Below are 11,266 nucleotides of genomic sequence, written 5' to 3'. Positions count from 1 at the left end.
CTGACCTCGGAGTGGGGATCTTAGCTATCCTTTGGTCCCTGGGACACTCATAGGATTGCTGTCTAAAATCACAGAAACTCATCAGGATTGATCCCAGAGGGCAATCGATGGTAGATGGCCCTGTGGGGGAAGGGAGGGACAGTCCAGCTAGAACAGGGGCCTGAGATGAAGTTGCCCATGTCTACAGACCAAGGAATGGTTCGGACAAATGCATCTGAGTGAAGTGTATTGGGAGAAGGTTTGGTGGCCCTGAGGAAATGGCTGCCAGATTTCCTGTTTCAAGACCACCTCCAGCGCCTGCAGAAGCTCTTAATCCATAGCTTCTTTATAAAATCAAACCATAGGTTACCTAGTGCATCTTTTTGTCATCTCCTAACAAGGGTGATTTCCCTTGTGACAAATATTTGCCCCAGAATCCTCTGCATCTTGCAAGACTCCTGCACCACCCTTGCTAATATTTCTCCAAAAGAAAGTTATTTGGTCTTCCACATCTTTCTCATAATCTGCATAGGCTGTTCTTTACGTCCATTCCATCATCTTGAGAAGTTTTCTTTGTTACTACAAATGTGTTTTAGCCTAAGAGTAAACTGTATATAAGGTTCTTCTTTAGATGGTTCAGATGACAAGACTTGAAGTTGAGGTACAGGTGGAAATCTGTAGGTGTACAATATAAGTTGGTGACAATTTGATGGTTTTCAATAGTTAAGAGGACATCCTGGAAAGGTAATTTGGGGTTTTCATAAAAATTTCCAAGCTGTCCCTTCTGTAGTCCCAGATGACAAAAATGTCTCTGTGTAATGCCACCATACACTAGACTTGTTGGTAGAAGTTCTGCAGATAGTTTCTTCGATTTGTCCCAGAAATAGATTGGCATATGATGTGGCCATACGTGTTCCCATTGCTGTACCTTGGAGCTGTACATAGTGATTGTCACTGAACATGAAATTGTTACAAGTGAGTACCAACTTAGCCAAGGATGTTAAGACACCAGTACTGGGTTGGTTTGATGCCCTGCTGTTTAAGAATTATGTTAAGGCAGAGAGACTGTCTTTGTGGGGTATGTCAGTATATAAAGAAGGAATATCAAAGGTTGCAATGATGGTATCATTGTTAAATTGATGTTCCTGATTTAGTCTTGTGATCTTCTTCTGGAAATCTATAGTGTCCTTAATATACGAAGCCAGTTTATGGACTACTTGTTGAATTCTGGAGTCAATATATAGTGAAATTCTTTCAGGGACAGTATTGTTGCATGAAACAATAGGTCTTCTTGGGTTGTTGTTTTTTTATGGATCTTTGGCAGCATGCAAAATCTTCCTGCTGTAGGGGTGGGTTTAAATGAAAAGATCAGCAATTTCTCTGTTTTCGTGATATTACATTATATTATATATTCTCTATCTATATATAAGGAAGTGTTTGTTTGTATGTCCTTGATGGACTCGAAAACCATACATCCAATTGTAATGAAACATGTAGGATTGGTTGTACCTCCGTCTGGGATGGTTTTAGGCATAGTGAAAATTTCATCTGCCATCTTGAAAAGAAGCAGTGGCCAATCAAATTTTTTAAAGATTTACTCCTTCACTGGACATGTTTCTTTGTCTGTCCTCCAACACTGAAACTGAGACACCTGAAGCTTCAAGACCGTGAAACCTAGACACCTGAAACTAGGCGTGAAGACTAAGGGGACCTTATGGGTGTACACCTCGGGGATATTTTTTAAGACCTTAATTATAATTAATTTAAAGGTAAGTGTGTGGTTGAAGCCTGCAGTACTCTGTTCAGTCAATACATGGCAGACTTTCTTAACCAAGAGACTTTCTTAACCAGTTATGCAGTTCATACACTTTGAAGCCAGGAGAAAGTAGTCAAAGGGAAACAATTGTAGATCTGCCCCCTCCCATTTTCTGCTGGGCAGCCACCCCCAACAGGGGAATGAAGTGGACACACCCCTCTCTCAAGGGGCTATGGGGGGTCACCTTAGGGGCCAGGGCAGGCATAATGAGTCCAACTCTGACAGCTGTGTAAGTTTGCTTGAAGGCTTCACTATATCAAACTAAGGGCTGTTCCAGCCTGTGTGAAGCTGGTCCATGTGCTAGGAGAGATGAGAGATAGATAGATAGATAGATAGATAGATAGATAGTCAGTCTAGGGTTCCCCTCCTTCTGCTGAAGGCCTAGCTCTTTTTCTGAATCTACCTGCAACCAAAATTAAAGGAACAGGCCCTGGATCTCTTCATAATTTTTCCACCACCTGGAAGCTGTGGTTCTAATCCAGATTCTGGTGGAGGTGGAATTCGACCCCATCTCTACAACTAAGGATCAGATGTCATGTTTGGTTTTGATCATTAGATGCTCTTTTGTATTGAGATCAGGCCTCAGTACAATAATGTAGCACTTGGGAATGAAGATGCAGCCCAACAATCCAGCACTGGAGGCCAAGATAGAGAAGACCTGCACGGCCACCATGTATTTCCCCTTCGTGCTCAGATAGGTGGGCACAAAGGACACTCAGACACTGCAAAAGACCAGCATGCTGAAGGTGATCAGCTTGGCTTCATTGACGGCCCCAGGCAGCTTCCGGGCTAGGAAAGCTACTGTGAAGCAGATGGCAGCCAAGAAGCCCATGTAGCCAAGGACACCATAAAACATGGCAACAGACCCTTCATTGCATTGCAGAGTGATCTTCCCAGGCTGGGAATGCATGTTAGAGTCAGGGAAGGGTGCAGAGATGCCCAGCCAGATGGAGCAAATGATAACTTGGACACTGGAACAAGAAATTACAACGAAGCTTGCAAGATCCTTCCCCAGCCATCTCTTCACCTTGTTCCCTGGCTTTGTTGCCAGGATGGCAAGCACTACAGTGATGGTTTTGGCCAACACTGAAGAAACAGCAGATGAGAAGATGATGCTGAAGGCCGTTTGTCTGAGAAGGCAAGTCACTTCTCTTGGACGGCCAATGAACAGGAAGGAGGATGCAAAGGAAAGGAGAAGGGAGAAAAGGAGAATGTAGGAGAGGTCTCGGTTGTTGGCCTTGACTATTGGAGTTTCGAGGTATTTAATGAAGATTCCAAACACAAAGCCCGTGGTTAGAGAAAGGAACAGGGCAAATGAACTTAGGATGATCCCCAGAGGTTCTTCATAGGAGAGGAAGGTTAAATCCTTGGGGACACATTGGTCTTGGGCCTTGTTTGGATGCAGATCTTCTGGACACTTGGTGCAATGGTCAGCATCTGAAAAGAAGGAGAGTGACTTCAGCATTTCTAACATCAAGGTACATCCAGAATACTCTGCTACATTTGGAATGAAGGTGGGGCTGTGGGAGAAGTCAGGAAACAACCATGTATAGTAGGCAGGAACACAGGCAAATATTTTCTGACCTAGGACATGCTTTGTTCTCTGAGGTTTCAGTCCATGGCCTCATCAGCAAAGGAGGATCTCAGGGAGTGGGGTCAGGAAAGTTGCCTCTGAGAGACAATACAGAGGTCAGAGCACAATACACAATACTGGGCTTGATGGACTGAGAAGTTACGTTGGAATAAAGACAGCTTTCTACTTCATTCAAACAAGGAAGAGTAAGTGTGAGAAACCAAACATTCCTCAGGGTGGTATCTATGTGGTTATCCCATTTTGATCTCGACAGCACCCCTGTGAGGTATGCTAGGGTATTAGTAAGTGGTAGGGATGTCAGAGAATTCCGCCACGGATCTCGGTGTGGCCGAATGCCAGTGCATTCGGGCCCCCGAAATCTGTGGCAGAACGGCCTGCCCCATCCGCAGATCCCCCCTGGGACGAGACTTACCTGGGGTGGATGTTCCAGGCGGCGGCGGATTCGGCGGTGGCAGCGGCGGCTGGTTTTCCGACCAGCTGCTGCCACCACCATTTCCAGTCTTGTCTTCTTTTTTTTTTTTTTACAGAGATGTGATAGGCTACATAAGTTTTTATGTAGCCTATCACGTCTCTTTAAAAAAAAAAAGATGAAAAATAAGGAACGCAAATGGCGGCAGCCTTAGCTGCCGCCATTTGCGTACGCGTTTTTTTGTGTTTTTTTTTACCCAGACGTGATAGGCTATGCAAGTTTTTACGTAGCCTAAAACATCTGGGTAAAAAAAAAAGTTGTACGCAAATGGCGGTGGCGGCTACGGCCGCCGCCATTTGCATTCCTTATTTTTTTCGTCTTAGTCTACGTAAATATTTATGTAATATTTTACGCAATAATTTTATGCAATAATTTTATGTAATATTTTATGTAATAATTTACGAAGAAAAATAAGGAATGCAAATGGCGGCGTACAGGTTTTTTTTCCCCCTTACCCAGAGCCCTCCGCAGCCAGAAATCCGGCTGCGGACGGCCCTGGCCTGGGCCTGGCCGGCTGCTCCACGGAGCCGCTGCAGAGCACAGCTGGCTTTTGATGATTCCAGGGGGGAGGACCAGATCACCTCCCCCCCCATCAAGGATTCCGGGGGGAGGGACGGAGCGCTTCCCCACCACCACCACGAAGAAGATCCGCAAAACGGTAAGTGACTTTTGTACATCCCTAGTATGTGGCCCAAGGAGAAAACAATCCTATGATCAAAGATTTGAACGATGGTCTCTGTAGACCAAACCCAACACTCCAGCTATTTTGTCAGTCTGGCTAGTGTGAAGGGACCTCCACTGAGTTCCAATCGCAGAGTAGCAATTCTTCATAAAGCTTTCTTATTGTATCCATTCATGGAAGGTTTTGCTAAAGGGTTTTTAAGGAATAGATGTTTCTGTGGCAGACAAGCAGGGGTTCCTTGACAGAAAAGGGGATGTGGAAATGGTATAAAGTTCAAGATGCCAAGTAGAAAGCCTCTGTCCCACAACCCCCTACTTTCTGTTGATCAGACCACCTTTCTCTGCAAATTCTGTGTTTCATTATGCAGCCACTAGATGGCGATGTGGTATAGCTGTGATATAGCAGAATTGTGCAATTACACAGAGCAGTTGGAGCACCATGAAGAGAAAATAGCACATTTTCCCCATTCAGAAAAAAGGCAGCTTTCCTGACCCCACTACCTCAGATCCTCCTTTGCTGCTGAGGCCACGGATGGAAACCTCTGAGAACAAAGCATGTCCTAGGTCAGAAAATTGTTGCCTGTGTTCCTGCCTACTATACGTGGTCATTCCCTGACCTCTCCCACATCCTCAGGTGTGATTTATACCAGGAAAAAGAGGGTGCACTGTGGACCATACATTATGAGCCCTTTCTCTGCTTCCCTCTTTCTACCAAACTAACTGCCTGCCATGGTCATTTCACTCACCTCACTAAATGGAATCAATGATGGAGATTAAAAATACTGAAGCCAAAAAAGAATCAAAATTCAAAAATGTCTTTAAAATATCTAATAAAAATGTTGGAGTGAATAGTTAATTCATTACTTTACATGATTTTGAGCGTGCATTATCAGAAAATCTATCCGGCTCAAGGCAAAATAATACAACACACTGAAATAATGATGTAAAACTTACAATTAAACAAAGAGCAACAGTGTTAAAATTCAGCTGAATAAAGCTATTATTAAAACCAGATTTACCACTGGCTAGGAAAATAAAGACCTACACATCTTGATCTGGTGCCTGAATAATATCACAGATGGCAGCAGGCAGGGAGAGCATTAGATTAGCAAGTGGCCACAATAAACAGGTTCTCTCTCTGGTCAGCGACCACACACCCAATTTCAGATGGTGGGAGAATCTGGGAGAGAACCTGATTCCAAATATAGACTTTGTACAGACCCTATTTCCCAAGGGAACGCCCATTCCTCTGAGGTCACCTACCATCCTGAGTGGAGACGGTCCCTTCTGCACATGGAACACCAGCATAGCAGCAAGGTGGCTCTCCTTCCTGGATCTCCTTGGCATATCCAGGGCGGCAGCTTTCAATGCACCTGGAGTGAGGTACAGTCTAGCAATAATGAGAAGGAGGCATAGAGGAAAAAGTGCTAGAAATATTTCTCTTTATTTAAATTAATCATTGAGCTTGGAAAAGACCAAATAGGCTCTCTAGTCCTAATGACTCCAGACCCCAAGTTTACTTTAGAAATAAACTAAAATGCATCCCTAGAATAACAAAAACAACAAAGAACAGTAATAAAACAGCATCCATAAAAACACACCAATGAAGGCAAGCTTTGTTTGTTCAGGACTGGTTCAGGGGACAGTGCAGGGAGATAGAGTTATTGAACAGGGGAGGAGGTGCAGTAAAAGCTATGACATATGTGACTGGTAGGCATGGCGGAGAATTTCTCCCCGAAACGTCCGGGGGCCGAGTGCCAACGCATTCAGCCCCCTGAAATTGGTGGGGAAATTCTCCGCCGGCAACCCGCCCCCCCCCCCGGGATGCGACTTACCGTGGCCGAATGTCCCTCTTGGCGGCAGATCCCGGCGGCGGTTCGGCGGGGGCGGCGGCCAGGCTCCTGACCGACTGCCGCCGCCGCCACTGCAAAAAAAAAAAGTAAAGTAAAAAAAACCCCACACACCCGTGATTGGCTACGTAACAATTTACGTAGCCTATCACGGCTAGTTTTCCAAAGTCAGCCATGATAGGATACGTAAATCGTCATGTAGCCTATCATGGGTGACTTTGAAAAAAAAAAGGCACGTACGCAAATGGCGGCAGCCCATGGGCACCGCCATTTGCGTTCCTTATTTGGTCCCGGTAGTCTACGTAAAGATTTACGTAGACTACGGCAAAAATAAGGGAACGCTATTTGCGTTGCCCTTATTTTCGCCGTAGTCTACGTAAATCTTTACGTAGACTAGACGTGTCAAAATAAGGAATGCAAATGGCGGTCCCCATGGGAGCCGCCATTTGCGTACGTGCTTTTTTTTTTTCCAAAGTCACCCGTGATAGGCTATGTGACGATTTGCATAGCCTATCACGGCTGACTTTGGAAATCTAGCCATGATAGGCTACGTAAATCGTTATGTAGCCTATCACGGGTGTGTGTGTGTGTGTGTTTTACTTTTTTTTCGTGGCCGGGTAGACGGGGCGCTTCTACCTGGCCTGAATTTTGCCGGCGAGGGATGGGGCGCCTCCCCCCTGGCCTGAATTTTGGCTGGGCGAGGCGGGGTGCCTCCCCCCCCTCGCCTGAACTTCGGGGGGAGAACCAAAGTGCCTCCCCCCCACCGCGAAGCAAGCTTCGAGAACAGGTAAGGGACTTTCATCCATCCCTAGTGACTGGTTAGCCCTCTCTAGGCTAAACCTGAGACATTTAACTCTCTCACATGTTCAGATTTGAGGTTGGCAGCTCATCTCACCTTTCCTAAGTCTGCAGTGTGTGTGTGTGTGTGTGCACGTGCTTGGTGTGTGTGTGAATGGGGGAGTTGGGGGGAACTCTCCAACACTTGCACATACAGGAAGGTTCAGGGCTGTCTCCATAGCAAACTGTGCAGGATGTCCTGGACATGACCATGATGGATGGGGTTCTCCTCATAAAACCTTCCCTTGACTCTGACTCTATAACTGTTCTTCTCACCAGCTGGACATTGTGTTACTTTTTATGTTACCCTAGTCATCTATGCATTTAGATTATAAGGATGTATGAAACATCTACCTGGCTCCGCGCCGGGCAATCCACAGTGGGGGGGAGGCGCTCCGTCCCTCCCCCCAGAATCCTCAACATGGGGGGAGGCGATCCGGTCCTGCCCCCCAGAATCCTGCCCGGCTGGCTCCGCTCCGGGGCCAAGCTGCGGAGCCGCCGGCCGGCTCCAGCCGCCCACAGCCGGACATCCGGCCACTGGGCAGCCCTTCTGGGATGCAAATGGCTGCTGTCGTAGCCGCCGCCATTTGTGTCCCTTTATTGAGCCATGATAGGCCACATAAATATTTACGGAGGCTATCACGGCAGGGGGGGAAACCCCAGCATACGCAAATGGCAGTAGCCGCTGCCATTTGTGTATGCTGGGTCCCCCCCCCCGCCGTGATAGGCTACATAAGTATTTACATAGCCTATCACAGCTATGAAGAGGAGGAAGCGAATGGCAGCTGCAGGACGGCCGCCATTCACAAAGCAGGGCGGACGGGAGCAAGTAAGTGCTCCATTTCGCTCGCCTTTCGTGGGGTGGGGGTGGTGGGGACTTCGTCTCGTGTGCCTTTTGTGGGTTGGGGGGGCAGGGGCTTCGTTCCATGATGGATTTCGGGGGGCTGAATGCACTGGCATTTGGCTAGGGGTGGACGAAAGTCCCTTACCTGTCCTCGAAGGACGTTCACGGTGGGGGGGAGGAGCTTCGCTGCTCCCCCCGCAAAGTTCAGGCCAGGGGGGGAGGCTTCCCACCTCGCCCGGCCGCGAACGTGAAAGTTTTTTTTTTAAAAAAAAACGCCCCCTGATAGGCTACGTGACGATTAACGTAGCCTATCATGGCTAGATCTGCAAAGTCAGCCATTGCCCTTATTTTCGCCGTAGTCTACGTAAACATTTACGTAGACTACAGCGACTAAATAAGGAACGCCATTAGCGTACGCGCTTTTTTTTTTTAAAGTCACCCGTGATAGGCTACGTGACGATTGACGTAGCCTATCATGGCTGACTTTGCAAATCTAGCCGTGATAGGCTACGTTAATCGTCACGTAGCCTATCAGGGGGCGTTTTTTTTTTCTTTTATTGCAATGGCAGTGCCAATCCCGCCCCGCTCAAACACCCGCCGAACCGCCGGCCGGACCCGCCTCTGGTAGGGACATTCAGCGAAGGTAAGTCCCGTCCCGGGGGGGGTACGGGGGTGGGGGGGTTCGGAGGATTTCTCCCGAAACTTGTTCGGGGGGCCGAACACGTTGGCGCTCGGCCCCCTGAAGTTTCGGGTAGAAATTCTCCGCCAACCCTACATTTGGCCTTATCGAGATCCGACTTAGGAATGTACGAAAGTCACTTACCTTTTACGAAATTTGATTTGCGGTGGGGGGGAGGCGTTCCGTCCCTCCCCCCTGAAATTCTGGTTGGGGGGGAGGTGCCCCGTCCCTCCCGCCACGAATCCTGGCCAGCTGGGACTGCAAATGGAGGCAGCTGTAGCCGCCGCCGTTTGCGTCCCTGCAGTCAGCCGTGATACGCTACAAAAATTTTTGCCTAGCCTATCACAGCTGAGTTAAAAAAAAACAACAACCGCGCGTATGCAAATGGCGGCGCCCATGGGCGCCGCCATTTGCGTTCCTTATTTTGGCACGTCTAGTCTACGTAAACATTTACGTAGACTGCGGCAAAAATAGGGGAACGCAAATAGCATAGACGCTACGCTATTTACGTTCTCCTTATTTTCGCCTTAGTCTACGTAAATGCTTACGTATACTAGACGTGCCAAAATAAGGAACGCAAATGGCGGTGCCCATGGGCACCGCCATTTGCGTATGCGTGGTTTGTTTGGTTTTTTTTAACTCAGCCGTGATAGGCTACGTAAACATTTACGTAGCCTATCACGGTATTTTTTAAAAATCTAGCCGTGATAGGCTACGTAAATCTTTACGTAGCCTATCACGTTTGTTTGTTTTTTAACTTCGAAATGGCAGTGGCGGCAGCTGGTCAGAAGACCAGCCGCTGCCGCTGCCGCACCGCCGCCAGGGAGATTCGCCCTAGGTAAGTCCCGTCCTGGGGGGGCGGGGGGGCAGAACTTTTTGCCACCAATTTTGGGGGGCCCGAATGTGCTGGCATTCGGCCTCCCCAAGATTCATGGCGAAATTCTCTGACATCCCTAAGATCTGTTGTGAAATTCTCTGACATCCCTAATTTAGAAGAGCTTTCATTTACTTTCCCCAGATCCATCAGCAACTGATCAGACCTCACTGTCTGTTCATTCCTAGGTAAAACTTCTATCCCAGTTTTCATTATTAGAAGAAATGCCTTGCCCTCTAGCCTTGGATCTTTTCTTCATGAGGCATTTATTGTTTGCTCATCATTCCTTACTCATGGTTTATGGGTTCTTTAGATGTTGTGAGTCTCTGGTTTTGTTTCTGTTCTTTAAGAGTACTGGGGGGGGCATGTTTAGAGTGGGGGAAATGGAGTATTATTTATTTTATTTATTATTTATTATTTATTAGATGTATTAGCTGCCCATCTGTCTGGCTACCTTGCCACTCTAGGTGGCATTCAATACAAATAACAATACAAAATAAAACATAATCAATTGAACAAAACAACATTGCTCTAAAAAACCCTAACCCACCCCAAATGCCTGCCTGAACAGCCAGGTTTTCAAAGCCTGGCTGAAGCTCATCAAAGAGGGGGCATGGCAGAGGTCACTAAGGAGGGAATTCCACCAAGTGGAGCCACTACAGGAAAGGCCCTCTCTGTAGTCCTCACCAGCTGAGCTATCCTGGCTGATGGGGCAGACAGAATACCTTCCAAGGCTGATCTCATTGAGTGGCATCCCTGGTGTTGCTGGAGGTGCTCCTTAAGACAGACTGGGCCAGAACTGTATATGGTTTTAAAGGTCAATACCAACACTTTGAATTAGGCCTGGAAAACAACTGGTAACCAGTGCAACTCCTTCAGTACTGGAGTGATGTGATCTCGCCAACAGCTGCCTTTAGTTGTGAAAGCAAAGGAAAATGTATTGTCCTACTTCTGTAATTGCATTATTCTGCTATAGTACAGTGCCACCTTGAGGATGTGGAGCTGGAAAGCAGGAAAGGAAAAGCTCTTTGTATAGAGCTGGGATCTCAATTCTGTGAAGAAACTGAAATTGGATACATTGGATAAACAGTCTTGTGTAGAAAAGCTCTTGTTCTCAAATACTTTGTGTGAATCTCTCAAAGGCCTAGCCTTGCATTGTCTTTTCAACTCATCCATACCATCCCTTTTTCATCAATCTAATTCAGCCTTCCATTAGTCCTCCTTCTGCAGCTTTGTATTTGATCCTCTGCACTTGCTAGTTGCTGGCTGTTCAAGTTGTGCTTTTAAGAATGTTGAAGACTGATTTACATGGAAGTGTGGATCAGAATGTGAGTCTAGGTGACTGGATAGCCTAACATATGTTGGCAAGCCAGAACAATAATCCAAAATCAGGGTGGCTTTGAGCAGCTAAATACTTATTATTTATTATGTTTCTATACCACCCCATAGCCAAAGTTAAAAACATTAAAAATACAGTATACAGTAGAGCTGTGCACTGCTTTGGCCCAAGGACCGAACCCTGAGTCAAAGCAGGCTGCTTTGGGCCATTTCGGGCCCTTTCTGAGGTGAAGCGGAGGGGGCACGAAGTGAACTGGAGTGAGTCAGGGGCTCACTGAAGTGCTCGGTGCACGTTGGAGCTTTGG

Source organism: Heloderma suspectum, chromosome 2 (genome assembly GCF_057233095.1).
Source record: "Heloderma suspectum isolate Gila_16-S chromosome 2, 16-S_ref, whole genome shotgun sequence".
Taxonomy (NCBI): domain Eukaryota; kingdom Metazoa; phylum Chordata; class Lepidosauria; order Squamata; family Helodermatidae; genus Heloderma; species Heloderma suspectum.
Note: the sequence above shows the minus strand (reverse complement) of the source record.